The sequence below is a fragment of the Tupaia chinensis genome, unplaced genomic scaffold, assembly GCF_000334495.1.
Source record: "Tupaia chinensis unplaced genomic scaffold, TupChi_1.0 Scaffold000115_1, whole genome shotgun sequence".
Classification (NCBI taxonomy): domain Eukaryota; kingdom Metazoa; phylum Chordata; class Mammalia; order Scandentia; family Tupaiidae; genus Tupaia; species Tupaia belangeri.
In genome coordinates, this window is record NW_006159579.1 from 3,498,062 (window position 1) to 3,511,502 (window position 13,441).

General features: G+C 47.4%; 1 protein-coding gene across 1 annotated transcript in view; it reads left to right on the forward strand.

The window, feature by feature from the left end:
- Positions 1-13,441, forward strand: part of EPB41L1 (erythrocyte membrane protein band 4.1 like 1) — a 186,781-nt gene that overhangs the window by 38,472 nt on the left and 134,868 nt on the right. The window contains exon 2 of the mRNA XM_014586146.2: positions 5,146-5,200. The gene's annotated coding sequence lies outside the window, so the exon portion shown is untranslated. The remainder of the gene's footprint in view (positions 1-5,145; positions 5,201-13,441) is intronic.

Here is a 13,441-nt window from a genome sequence, read left to right on the forward strand (position 1 = left end):
ACCAATCAGAGTTAATTGTTAAACCTAATAGCTGGTGAGAGTTTCACCCTGCTGGGCTGGTGGGAGGGGGCTGAGGCTAGCTGTGCTCCCCAAGAGAAAGGTGGAGCCACCCAGGGTTTCTGGCTTTTACCCCCACCTGCTCTGGAATCTGCCTCCAGGGAATGGGGAGAGGCTGCCACCTGGACTATTTCCCCTGCGTCCAGTTGAGGCAACTCTGGGAGGTGAGTACGGGCTCTGGCACTAGTCCCAGGGCCTTTGGGTGATTGCTTTTGGGGGCAGTGTAGGGAGGGCATGGTGCCTAGCCCTGGATCCACCCAGAGGGCAGCCAGCCAGTGGATCTTGCTGGCTCTGTCTCCTGCTGAGTAGGGGTGGGGAAGGGGGGGCTTGTGGGTAGGGGGGGCTATCCATAGTGGCCTAAATCTGCACTTGGCCACTGTCCAGTGTGGTCCCATCTGTGCTTTTCTCCTGCTCTCCTTCTGGTTAGCCTCTACTGTGGGTTCTGTGTTCTGGGCCACTCTGCCCCTAGACAGGGGGAGAGGGCTCTCTGAGTTTCTAGTAGGTGGAGCCTCAGGACAGGCTCCTGCCAAGCTTTAGGTACTGAACTCAGGCTCCTAAGTCAGCAGGCCTTGGTAACCCTGGGCAGGTGGCCCACCTCTCTGAGCCACACTGTTATCCTCTGAACAAAGAGTACTCTGATACCTTTGTCACCATCATTGTGAATGTAATAGGCACCAGAGGGGAGGGATCTTAATACTAGGCTCAGTAGGAGTTTGGTGACCAAGTAGATACCATTCTATTCAGATTCACCTTAACTCAGAGGTTTAGCTCTGGGTTAGGTCTAAGCAGGCCACCAGCCCAGGCCCTCGAGGACTTCACTGTGGAGTCGCCACTGCCCTGCACTGTAGCCACTAGTCACTTGTGGCCATTGAGCATTTGCAATGTGGCTAGTGCAACAAGGAACTGAATTTCAAACTTCATTTAATATTTAATTAATTAATTTTTTTGAGAGATTTTTGCTACAGGGCACATGTGCTTGCTAGAGAGACAGAGATAGAAAGCAGAAATTGGGACCAGCAGTTGGCGTGATGGCTGTGTTGTTGGACTCCCATGTAGTCGACTGCGGTTTGAGTCCTGGACCTGGTGGCTTAAACTCACACCAGGCGCATGTATGTGCGTGCATGTGTATGTGCGTGCGTACCCAAGATCCTGAGAGGAGAATGGAAGAGAAGGAATTGTGGGACCATCTCCTGGGGTGTGTGTGTGTGATATCTCACTTTCTGTCTCTCTGTCTCCCTCTGTCTTTCTGGAGAGTGCATGCCCTTTAGCAAAAACCTCTCAGAAAAAAAAAATCACTCCCTGGGGGGATGGCCACTCTGCAATTCCTTCTCCGCCATTCTCCTCTTGGGATCTTGAGCATGCACGCACATACATGCGCCTGGTGTGAGTTTAAGCCACCAGGTCCAGGACTCAAACCACAGTTGACTACGCGAGTCCCATGCAATGTAGCCATTACATTGTCTGCTGGTCCTAATATTTAATTTCATTTTAATTCATTTAAAATTCAAAGAGAATACTCCAGTTATTGACAGACTTCTATGCATGTTTAGGAATTTACATTTGTTTTTCTTCCTTTTTAGAGAAAGTTAATTTATTCCCATGAAGAGAAGAGAGAGAGAAAAACAAAAACAAAACACCCAACAGGGTCTTGATGCCCTGATCCACTCCCAGCCTCAGCCAGCTCCTGATCATGGGTACCCACACTCTTGATGGACTTAGGGAAGTCTCTGGATGTGAACCCAGAACCTTCCCATGTGGGAAGCTTCATGGAATATTTCATTTTACCATTGTGCCACCAATCCCTTTTTCTTTCCTCCTTTCTTCCTTTCTCCTTCTCCTTCTTTTTCTTTTCTTTCTTTCTTTCTTTCTTTTTTTTTTTTTTTTTAAGTTTACTTATTTCCTGAGAGGGGGAGAGATGCACCCTTCAGGCCAGGATCCTCCTCCCAGCACTGCAGCCTAAGCGGTCAAGTGTTAGGTGCATGGTGTTTGCTCCCATTGTTAGCTGTGGGGGTTGTTCCTACAGTGTGTATAAGGAGGCCCTGGGATGCATCAGGTCACCTTGTATTCTGTTACTCTTTATCTGCATGGGACAAGGGCCAGAGGGAAAGCATAAGTTAGAAGAGGTCTGGGTATGAGTTGAGGTGGTGACTTGGATGCTTAGTATGGTGCCTCGGGAAGTTGCTTGCCTTTGAGTAGCTCCTTGGATGGTCCTTCTGCAGTGATCAGGCAAAGATAAGACCCCGGTGAGGAAGGTGAGGAAGCTGAGGCCAATCGGTGAGGAAGCTGAGGCCATTCGGCAGAACCTGAATACAGGACTTCCCAACCCTATTGTGGTAAAATTGGAGCCAGCCTTGTGCACCGGAATGGGGAGTGGAGCCACCATTTGAGGCTGTAGGAGCAGGACTTGACTAAGACTCTAGGGCTTGACTAAGACTCCAGAGCTTGGAAGGAGCGTGAACTACCATTTAGCGTTAACTGTCTTATTCTGCAGTAGGTGAAATGGAGGTGAGTTGGAGAAACCCAGCAGAGAGAGACAGACTTGCTGATTACACAGCAAGTTTGTGGCCAGGATGGAACTGTTTCTATTTGTTAAGATCCAGCCCTCAGCTTAGCCCAGCAGGATGGATGGCCCTGCTTGTCAGCCCCTTCTCTCCTGCCCAGTCCCTGGGGAGGGTTTCTGATAAAGAGGCCTTTGTTTTACCAGCTCCTTCTGGTTTCCTCTCAAGGTAGTTGTACACATGTGCGTGTGCACGCACACACATACACTCCGATTTGCATCTGCCCTGTTCCAGATTTAAAAGGCCTGGAACTTTGGAGCTTCTCCATGTCCATCTACTTTCTACTTTCTGGATATCCATGGGGGGGACCATGGACTTTTTCATGAAACATTTGGTTTCAAATCTCTCCTCTACTATTAATTCTCTTTGTGACATTGGCCAAGTCACTTGTGATTTTTTTTTTTTTTTTTTTTTTTTAGCCTCCTCTTTTTCATCTGAGGAGCAGGAACCAGACTGGTGTTGATATAACCTAGTGGTTAAGGACCTGGGCTGTCATTTATTCAATGTGTGGTCTTCAATGAGTCCTTTCACCATTCTGGGTCTCAGTTTCCACATCTGTAAATGGAGGCTGCTACCTGCTGGCTGGTTGTAATAAGGGGTCTGAGCTCTTCACATGCATCATCATCTCATTGGTCTTCTCATTAACTCTGGAAGCAGATACTCTTTTTTTTTTTAAAGAGGGATTTTTGCTATAGAGCATGTGTGCTCACCAGTGAGACAGAGAGAGATAGAGAGACAGAAAGCAAAAAATTACCTTCCACGGGGAATGGCCATGCCACAATCCCTTCTCTTCCATTCTCCTCTTGGTCCTTTGGGCATGTATGTACACACACCTGGTGTAGTTGCTGTGTTTGGGACTCAAACCACAGCTGACTACATGGAAGTCTGGTGACATGTCCATTATGACATCTGCTGGTCCTGACACTTTTACTCTTATTTTCCAAATTAGGAAGTGAAGCAGCTTGTCTCAGGTCACGCGGCTAAAAAGTGGTGAAGCTAGAATTCAAACCACATCTGTGTGGCTTCAGAGCCCAAGCTTCTAAATCTCTGTTCACTTTTTTTTTTTTTTTTAAGAATTATTTATTTAATTTAATTTATTATTATTGTTACTTAAATTTGACCAGAGAGAAACAGAGATAGAGAGAGAGAGAGAGAGGGAAAGTGAGAAACCAAGCTGCCAGGTTTGGGACTTGAACCACAGTTGACCATGTGGGAATTCAGTAACTCAACCACCAAGCCACCTACCAGCTCCCCTCCATTCACTTTTCCTAGTCACCTGATTCTCATGGTCCCTGTGAAGTGGAAACTTCGTCCCTCCTGGAGGTTGGCTGTTCTGGGATGGAGTCAAGGTGACCTGAGGTTTCTCCTTTCAACTATCCTGGCTCATTATATACCATATCATGCCTGCAGTTGGGGCTCAAAGATTGAAAAGGGGATTAAATACTCTGTGAGTGAATATATGAGAACAGAATATTAATGCTAAAAAGATCCTGAGAGATCACTTGGTCCAACCATGTTTATTTCACAGATGGAGAGACTAAGGCAAGCTAGACCCAGTGGAGAGAGAAATGGGTATGTTTTTTTCCTGGTTGCTGGAGACCACTGGACTGACATGGAAATGCTTGTGGGGAGGGGGTCCCAGATCTCCCTTATCCCCTGCCATCCAAGCCACCCCCACATTCTGTGATTACTTGTTCTAAACATCTAAAGTTCATCCATTTCTTTTTTTCTTTAAATAATTATTTTATTTAACTTTGTTTATTTATTTATACATTTGTTCATTTCAATTTGACCAGAGAGGGACAGAGAGAGAGAGAGAACAAGAGAGAGAGTGGGAAAATGAGAAAGCAATCCACCAGGCCTACGACTCAAACCATGGCGACCCTATGGGAGTCCATTCTAAACATCTAAAGTTCATCCATTTCTTTTTTTCTTTAAATAATTATTTTATTTAACTTTGTTTATTTATTTATACATTTGTTCATTTCAATTTGACCAGAGAGGGACAGAGAGAGAGAGAGAACAAGAGAGAGAGAGAGTGAGAAAGCAAACCACCAGGTCCAGGACTCGAGCCGTGATCGGCCATGTGGGAATCCAGCGCCTTTAACCACCATACTACCTGCTAGCCCCTCATTCATTTCTTCCTGTCAGTTCTGCACTTCTTAATCAGCACCCCGGCCGTGGTCGATCACAACCAAATCCTCACTGATATTCCTACAGCTACTTTTCCCCTCTTCCAGTCAGTTCTCTGCTCTGCACATCAGTGGTTTTTAATGTCGTTAGAATAAAGACCGAATCTTCACCTTCACCTTGGCCTCTAGGGCCCGTCACAGCCTGGCCCCTGCTGGCTGTTTCAGCTTCATGTTTGTTACTTTCCTTTTTGCTCTTTGCCTTCGGTCTTTCTGTTTAACAGGTTCAGCAACTTCCCTGAGGTTCCTCGCAGAGCCAAATGCCAGCTCTCAATTTCCAGCACATGCTGGGCTCATGAACTCATGTTCCCAGGAGCTAACACTGTTTCCTCCTTTCCTAGGTGCCTGACTGACAGTCGTCCATCTTCCCAGGGAGCAGGTGTGCCCAGAGGAGGGGTGAGTGTTCCAGAGGCTCTGCCTTTTTCTCTTTCTGCTGAGGTTGGGCAAAGAGGCCCTTCCAGACCCACAGGCTCTCAGTTGTCATATTTATTGCTGGGGACATGTGGGGGTGTGGCTAAGCCATAGGAGGTTTCCACAGGGTTGGGAAGGGGGCCACACTGAGGGCCCTCCTTAGTTCTGGCAGGTTTTGAGGTAGGGACTGAAATACTCCTTAAACGCAGAGTTGGGCAATGTGCCTTTCCTGTATTGTTTATCCATGCCACCATGGTCGGCCACAGACGGTGTTCCACAGACTGTGGAAGCCAGACCCACTGGCCTTTGCTTGCTTTTGTGTCACCACTCCCAGAGTGTGGACTAGATTCAGAGAGGGTATTTTCTTGGGGCTCCGTGTGACCTTCCTTTCTGTTGATCTCAGGGTCATATGTACATTGTCAGGCAGGGGGTGGGGGAAGGTCAAGACAGTTTGAATGAGTTGTCTTCCAACTTTTTATTTTTTTAAATGACAAAGTATGCACATATACGTGGGAGGCAGGAAGAGAGAGAGAGAGAACCCACCATTGTGTCATGGTCACACTACAATCCTTTTCTCTACCCTGTCAGAATACTAGGCATATGTATATGTACCCAGTGTGTTTTTCACACCTCCAGGGTTAGGATTCTAACCCCAGTCAGGTATGTGGGATCTGGCCCTTTCTGCATAGGGCTTAATTGCTACACTACAAGGCTGGCCCTGTTTTCCCACTTCCTAGCAGATAAATCTCCTTTTCAAATGAACCCCACAGGATCTCAGTATATAAAACAGTTAAAGGGATTGCAGTCCCAGTTGAAGTGGGGGCAGGGCTGGGAGACTAATCAACTAATTCCTCATCCCTCAGCAGCTCCCAGACAATGCCACTGGCCCTTCCTTGGCTTTGTGTAAGATATTTTGAACCCCCTGGCTTGGGGCACGCCAGAGCCCCATTCTAACTTGGAGCTGCTGTGACCTTGACAGGGTGAGGGCATCGAGAAGGCCCTGAGCCAGTGGAGTTGTATAGATTGGGAAGTGGTGAGGTAGCATGCAAATATCAGTGTGGTATTATTAGTAAGGCACAACTGCAGGGCTGTGGTATTGTCATTCTGGAATCTGGTTTCTGGTTTGGGTTAGATGTAAGGTACTTCTCCTGGTAGATCTCTTTCTCTCTCTCTCTCTCTCTCTCTCTCGTGTGTGTGTGTGTGTGTGTGTGTGTGGGGGGGGGTGTATTGGCAGGAGGGAGGGGAGCAAAGGCTATGGCCTGGGGTCTGACCAAGCCAGGCAGGGACAGGTAGAATGAATGGTAAACAGAGCTGGAAGTGTGTTGTTCCTGGGGGTAGCGGGGGTATGGGGTAGGTTTAGCTCCAGTTGAAAAGGACTGATTTGGTTCTTTCCTGCCAGTGCATGGGCCTCACGGAGATCTCTGGGCAGGAAGCACTGGGAACAAGGAATCCTCTGTCCACAGCCACAGTGCAGCCAGGACAGAGGAGGTGGATTAGGAGTTCTCAGGAGGGGCCCTACCCAGTCGTTGCCCGACATTTGGGCAAATGTGTGGAGAGCAGGGGAACTTAGGGTATGTGTGCATGGGGAGGGGTTCCGTCAGGGGAGGTAAAGACTGGTTCGTACATTTATTCCACATGTTCCTTAAGCTTCTTGTGGCCTTCCAGGGAGCCAGGCTCAGAGGGATCAGAGCCCAGAAAGATGAGACTACGGGTATTAGCCACCATCAGTTTACTGAAAGAGACAGGAAATGCGAGAGGGAACACATTTTCACAGGCAGCAAGTCCAGAGCCCCACACTCTGCAGCTTTGGCCTCTTTACCTCCTCTTTCTGGGCCTCAGTTTCCCCTTCTGTAGAATGCAGACGAACACATCAGCCCTAGCTACTTTTTTTTTCTTTTTCTTTTTTTAGGTTTTTGCCATAGGGCACAGGTGTTCGCCAGAGAGAGACAGAGGGGAAGTGAGGAATCACCCCCAAGGGGATGGCAACACTGCAATCCCCTTTTCTTCTTCTTCTTCTTTTTTTTTTTTTTTGAGAGGTTTTTGCTATAGCGCACGTGCGCTGCCAGAAAGACAGAGAGAGACAGAGAGACAGAAAGCGAGAAATCACCCCCTGGGAGGATAGGCCCGCAGCAATCTGTTCTCCTTTCTGGATCTTGGGTACGCATGCACACGTGCCTGGCATGAGTTTAAGCTACTGGGTCCGGTACTCGAACTGCGGTCGACTACATGGGAGTCCAGTGACATAACCATTACGCCAACTGCTGGTCCCCCTTTTCTCCATTCTTCAAGTTGCCAGGTCTGGGACTTGAACCAGTTGGCTATTTGGGAGTCCAATGTCTTAACCACCATACTACTTGCTGGCTCCATATCCTGGCTTCTTAATACTCTTCTGAACATTAAAAACGTGGTTTTTCAGATCTTTGGGGGTCACCAATTGCCAATACCTAAGCATTTGTAACAGAAGTGGTCTGGTTGAATTGGGAGTAGTTTACCCAGACACTTGTCTTCCTAATTGCCCACAGTTCCTTGGGTGCTTTTAGAAGTGCCTCTGCAGATTCCTAGGGCTCTAGGGAAGTGTCTGAAGCCCACTGGGTCAGGTTGATTATTACGAACTTGCTTTGTAGACTGCATTGCAGCCCAGATGATGGGAATTGTGCCCAGAAGCACAGGCCCAGTTAAAATACTGGCTTCTGCTCAGCCCTACCCATGGTCATCACAGATTCTATCTTGTTTAGGATCTGTACGGTTAGGTGTGACTTTTTTCAGAAACAAGTGATAAAAGCTCAACTCAAAGTGGGTTAAACTAAAAAAAGGACCTTATTGGATCCTCACACAGTTCGTGGATTGAAGACGTGGAGAATCAAGCTGACTCTCCCTCTTCCTCCCATGGCTACTCCTCTCTGCCCTTTAAACTGTCCATTGCTCCAGGTTAGCATTCCAGATGGAAAGAAGGGAGCTACCCAGAGGAGGCATGGAAGGGAGAAGCAGGGCAGAGTGGGGGAGTTAAGTGGTCAGAACCAAAGAGCTGGGGTGGGCATGGGGCGGGGATTGGTGCTAGCTGTGCTTCCAGGCTCCCCAGAAGGGGGGCCTCCTCCTCCCATACTATTACTCTCTTTGAAATGTGAAGAGGTTTGATCACTTCCAGTTGAACACAGGTGCCCAGCACTTCCCTTTTCTCCCCAGATGTGAAGAGGGTGGGTCCTGCCTGGATGGTAGACAGGGGCACTTGGGCACCACCAGGTGTCAGTCCTTAATTCCCTTTTCCTGGTGGTAAGTGGAGGGAAAATGCTCCCCTTCCATCCATTGCCCAGGGATCAGCCCTTCCTCTAGACAGCACCGAGTTCTGCAACCAGAATGATTTCTAGTAGCCTTGGTGAGGGAGAGGTTCCCATGCCCTCCCTGGACAGCAGGCTAAAGCCTTTGCCTCTAGCCCATGGACCCTCCCCCAGCTAACCTCACCTACTTTGACAGAAGGTGCATAATATCCCTAGGGGCCTGGACTCTGCCCCTAGTGCCTTTGAACTTTTCTCCAAACAGCCCTGTAGGAAATTAGGGAAGAGGATATTAGTGCTGGGAGCCTGCTTGTTTTCAAAGAATGGCGGTCATATTGATTGATCTGTACTCATAGTATGTCAGGGGCTTTATCATCCCATTTTACAGATGAGGAAGCTGAGGTTCAGAGCAAGTAAATGACACAAGTGAAGTTGTCACAGAAAGGTGTCTGTGTCATTGTCTCCCGAAGGAGGGATGTAAATGTAGGAGGTTCCACAAGGAAAGCTGCCCTTCCCTCCCCTGCCTTTGTCCTCAGTTCTAGCAGTGGCTCCGAAATGCTGACTCTGGCTACCTTGGCTGCTCCCCAGCCTCTCCCCCACGTGATTCACATCATTCCCTCTGTCTTGCTGCCTGCCTGAGATCCTCAGGAATGTCACCCAGGTAAGGCCCAGATGTCTAGCATTCCTTCTGTGGCTTTGTTGTCTCTGAGATCCCTAGATTTCTCCAGTTCTTCTTGTAAGCATTCCAGAATTTCCAGAAGGGGAAAAGAGGCAGGAAAGGGTAGGGGAATCTTTCACTGGCAGGGGCTCGGGAGGGAGATCTCGTCAATCTCATGGCCCCTATCACCTGGCTCACACCAGGACTAGAATCAAAGTCCCTTATATTTTTCCTACAAAGATTTTTTTCAATTCATTATCCCATCTGATTTTCCATATAATCCTGAGAAGTATGGCAGGGAGGGTGTAATTATCCCCATTTTATGGATAGATTAACCAAGGCTCAGAGAAGGTAAGTGACTTCTCCAAGGTCACACAGTTAAGGAGTGGCAGAGCTATAAAATAGAAGCCCATGTCCAGCAATCTCAGTCTTTCTTCTGTTTGCACAATGCTGACAGCTACTGGGACAGTTTCTGGGCTAGTCTCCTAGTCCTTTCCCACCTCCAGAACTCCTTCTGTGGTCCAGTCCAGTGTGTGGGGGTCACGTCCCCATTCTGAACCTTTTCAGGCTTCCTGTGGCCTGCAGAATAAAGTCACTCACCAGATCTGTATTTGAGGCTTCTCCTGATCCCTTGTCAATCTTGACTGACAAACAGGCTTTCCTTTTTATTGCAACAATGTAGATGAGATTAGTGTTTGTTTGGGGGATCCTACTGCAGGCTGTTGTTAGCATGGGATTCAGCCTGCTGTCCAGGGAGAGGAGGGGAAGGCTGAATCCAGGGTCCACTCAATTTCTGCAGTCAGGACAGTTAGAGAGGCAAACCTAGGAAAGGCTCAGCCTGGGTTGATGGACTTCGCCCTTTCCCCAGGAAAACACACAACTTTGTTTCTCTAGGTAGAACATAGCATGTACCAGAGTGTTGACATTTTGCTCCACTTCTGCCCCTAGAGAAATTCTTCCCAGGGGCACCCTGAGCTTTCCCAGAAAAGGGGCATCTGGGCCAAACCAGAGCTAGAGACCGGGATTCCTAAGGAGCATGAGGGCCTGCAGCTTCACCCTGGCTAAGAATGACTGGGATTCTGGAATTAGTGGGGCTAGTTGTACAATTCTAAATATACTGAAAACCACTGAATTGTATACTTTTAAGTGTAAATTTTATGACATGTGAATTATATTTCAACTTTAAGGAGACGAATAACTGAAATTATATTAGAGTATGCCCAGCACATGGTAGGTACTTAATAGATATTTATTGAATAAATGCAATAATTAGTAAAACATCATTTAAAGCTCATCTGTTTGCTCCTCATAATAGTCTTGAGAAGAAGGGCAAAAATAATGATCTCCATCTAACAGATAAACAGAGGGTCCTAGCTATGATAGTGTGTACTGGTTGACACATGTACTTTGCACACTAAGGTTACATAGGAGGCCTGGGTTCAATTCCTGACCCATCCTAAAAGCCAGATGTGGTGCTGTGTATATGTAGTCACAGCTCTTTGGGGGATTGAGGCAAAAGGATCATGTTATAGAGATTCTGTCAAAAAAGGAAATAGAGAGATAAATAAATTAATTAATTAATTAAGGTTTAGAAAAATAAAGTGATTTGTCCAGATAATTGATTTAGTTTTTGTTTGTTTATCTTAAGAGATTTTTGCTATAAAGCATGTGCACTCACAGGAGAGACAGAGAGACAGAAAGCAAGAAATCACCCCATCAGGGAAAGTGGCCATGCCACAATCCTTTCTCCTCCATTCGCCTCTCAGGATTTTGGACATGTACGCACACACACCCAGTGTTGAGTTTTTGAGCCACCTAGTCTGGGACCTGAACCAAGATCGACTACGTGTGAGTCCAGTGACATAACTATTACACCATCTGCTGGTCCCAATTTAGAGTCTTATAGAGTTGGAATAGATTTTATGCCATCCCATTGAAATCTTGATTCATTATGCAAATCTTGACCAAGCACCTCTTCTATAATTGTTGTTCTGTGAGATACTGAGTTGACATCAGCGTGATGGCACCTCTCTCTGTCCTCCGGTAGTTTCAAAGGAGACTCCAGAGAACCAAGTATTGACAGTATGGTGTGATTAATGCTGGAAGAGGTGTGCTCAAGGGCTGTGGGTGCCCAGAGGGGCTCTGACAAGGCCTGGGAGGGCAGGGCAATTGCCCTGGAGGATGACAGCTGACTGGGCCTGGAAGGATAGGAAACAAGGCCACAAAAAAGGGCAGTGTGACAGGACAGGGTGTCAGTAGGGCTGTCCAATGCTGAGATCAGGGCTGAATCCTAAATTGAAATCCTGTGCTGGTGTTAGAGCTAGCTTTGATTCAGCAGGGTGTGAGTCACTAATGAATTTTAAGCAGGGGAAGAACGACAGGTTGCTCACTTCTCTCAGTGTAGGGCTAGCCCATCTCAGCCCATTCTTCAATACCTGTCTCCCCACCTACCCTTCTCTGCACCTTCTTTGCTGGTCACATGGTGGGCCTAGTAGAGCTGAACTCAAGCCCTGTGTTCTGCCTCTCGGACCAAACTAGTCCTTGCTTCGACACCCCAGATGGCCCTCCTCAATGTGAATCAGCCCTGACATGCTGCTTGGCCTTGGCCTGACCACAGGACAGAAGCATAAGCATCAGTAGTAGTCTTTCTTCCTCTCCTTTCCTTTCCTTTCCTTTCCTTTCCTTTCCTTTCCTTTCCTTTCCTTTCCTTTCCTTTCCTTTCCTTTCCTTTCCTCTTTCTTTCTTTCTTTCTTTCTTTCTTTCTTTCTTTCTTTCTTTTTCTTTTTTTTAATTGCCAGAGGGCACATGCACTTGCTAGGGAGAGACAGAGAGCCAGAGAGAAAGGGAAAGGGAGAAAACATCCCCAAGTGGAGTGTGGCCATGCCACAATCCTTTCTCCTTCATCTCTCCATCTTGTCAAGATTTTAGGCATGCATGCACATGTATCCAGTGTGTTCTTCAAGCCATAAGGGCTGGAATTTGAACCCATGGTCAGCCGTGTGGGATCCATTGCCTTTAACCACTAGCCTATGGGGCTGACCCTCTCAGAAGTATTATTAATTATAGCTAGTAACCATTAAAACTGATGACGACTTATTGACCCTTTTCCTATGCCAGGCATGATTCTAAGTGATTTATATCTGTCTCACTTAATTTCACTTAGTTCTCATCCTAAGAGATAGGTGATAGTATGATCCTAGTCACCAGATAAGAAAACTGAGACATGGAAAAATCTCATAATTTGCCTAAGTATTGGCAGAGCAGAGATTCAAAGCCAGAGGCTATGTTGTCTTTAATTACTGGATTGTAGAGCCCAAAGGAGAAAGGAGCATCCGGTTTATCTGGGCTGCAGGGATTTCCCCAACCAGTCATTGGAGAGTCATACAGAATAAAGTATTGCTACGGGGCAAAACTCAAACCTGCTCAAGATCAGAGATGAGAAGGACCAGCAGTTAGCGTAATGGCTATGTCGCTAGACTCCCATGGAGTCGACTGTGGTTTGAGTCCTGGACCCGGTGGCTTAAAACTCATGGTCACATGTGAGTGTGTGCCCAAGATCCCAAGAGGAGAATGGAGGAGAAGGGATTGTGGTGTGGCCATCCTCCCTGGAGGGTGATTTCTCGCTTTCTGTCTCTCTGTCTGTCTCTGTCTGTCTGGCGAGCGCACGCGCCCTATAGCAAAAACCTCTTCAAAAAAAAAAAAAATGATCAGAGATGAGCGAGGCAAGCAGATCTGGAGGTGTAGAAAAGACTTCTTCAAGGAGACAGGTTGGAGGTGGGTCCTAGGTCCTAATCGTAATCTAGGTCCTAGATTGTAATTCTTCAGGTGTCATCCAAAGGGAGTGCTGTAGACACCAGAGAGTTGGTTCAAGACCCAGCTCTGCCACTGGTCAACTTGTGCATGGCCTCGAACAGGCCACTTCCCCTCCCTTGGCCTCACGTTCTCATCTGTCAGCAAAAAAAACATCGGTGAGCAGGAACAGTGATGGTCCCTAACGAGGTCCCCATTAGACTTAGATGAGGAAGCCTCAATACTGGGACATAGGACATACCTCTGGCTGAGGATAGAGGGGCTCGTTTGAAAAGAAGCTCAGGGCCATGTCCAGAATGGTCTTGCCTAGGAAGTCAAAGTCAGCTTGTTGACCAAGGTCAGTTATCTTGTTTAAAACATGGAGAAACTAAGACCAGACTAGGAAAATAACTGGCTTCAGTTGTCAGCTGAAGCCAGCCCTGGGTGCCAAGAGGAGAAGCTGGCAGTGGAGTGGGGGTAGCCTCATAAAACTGGGGACAGCCAGCA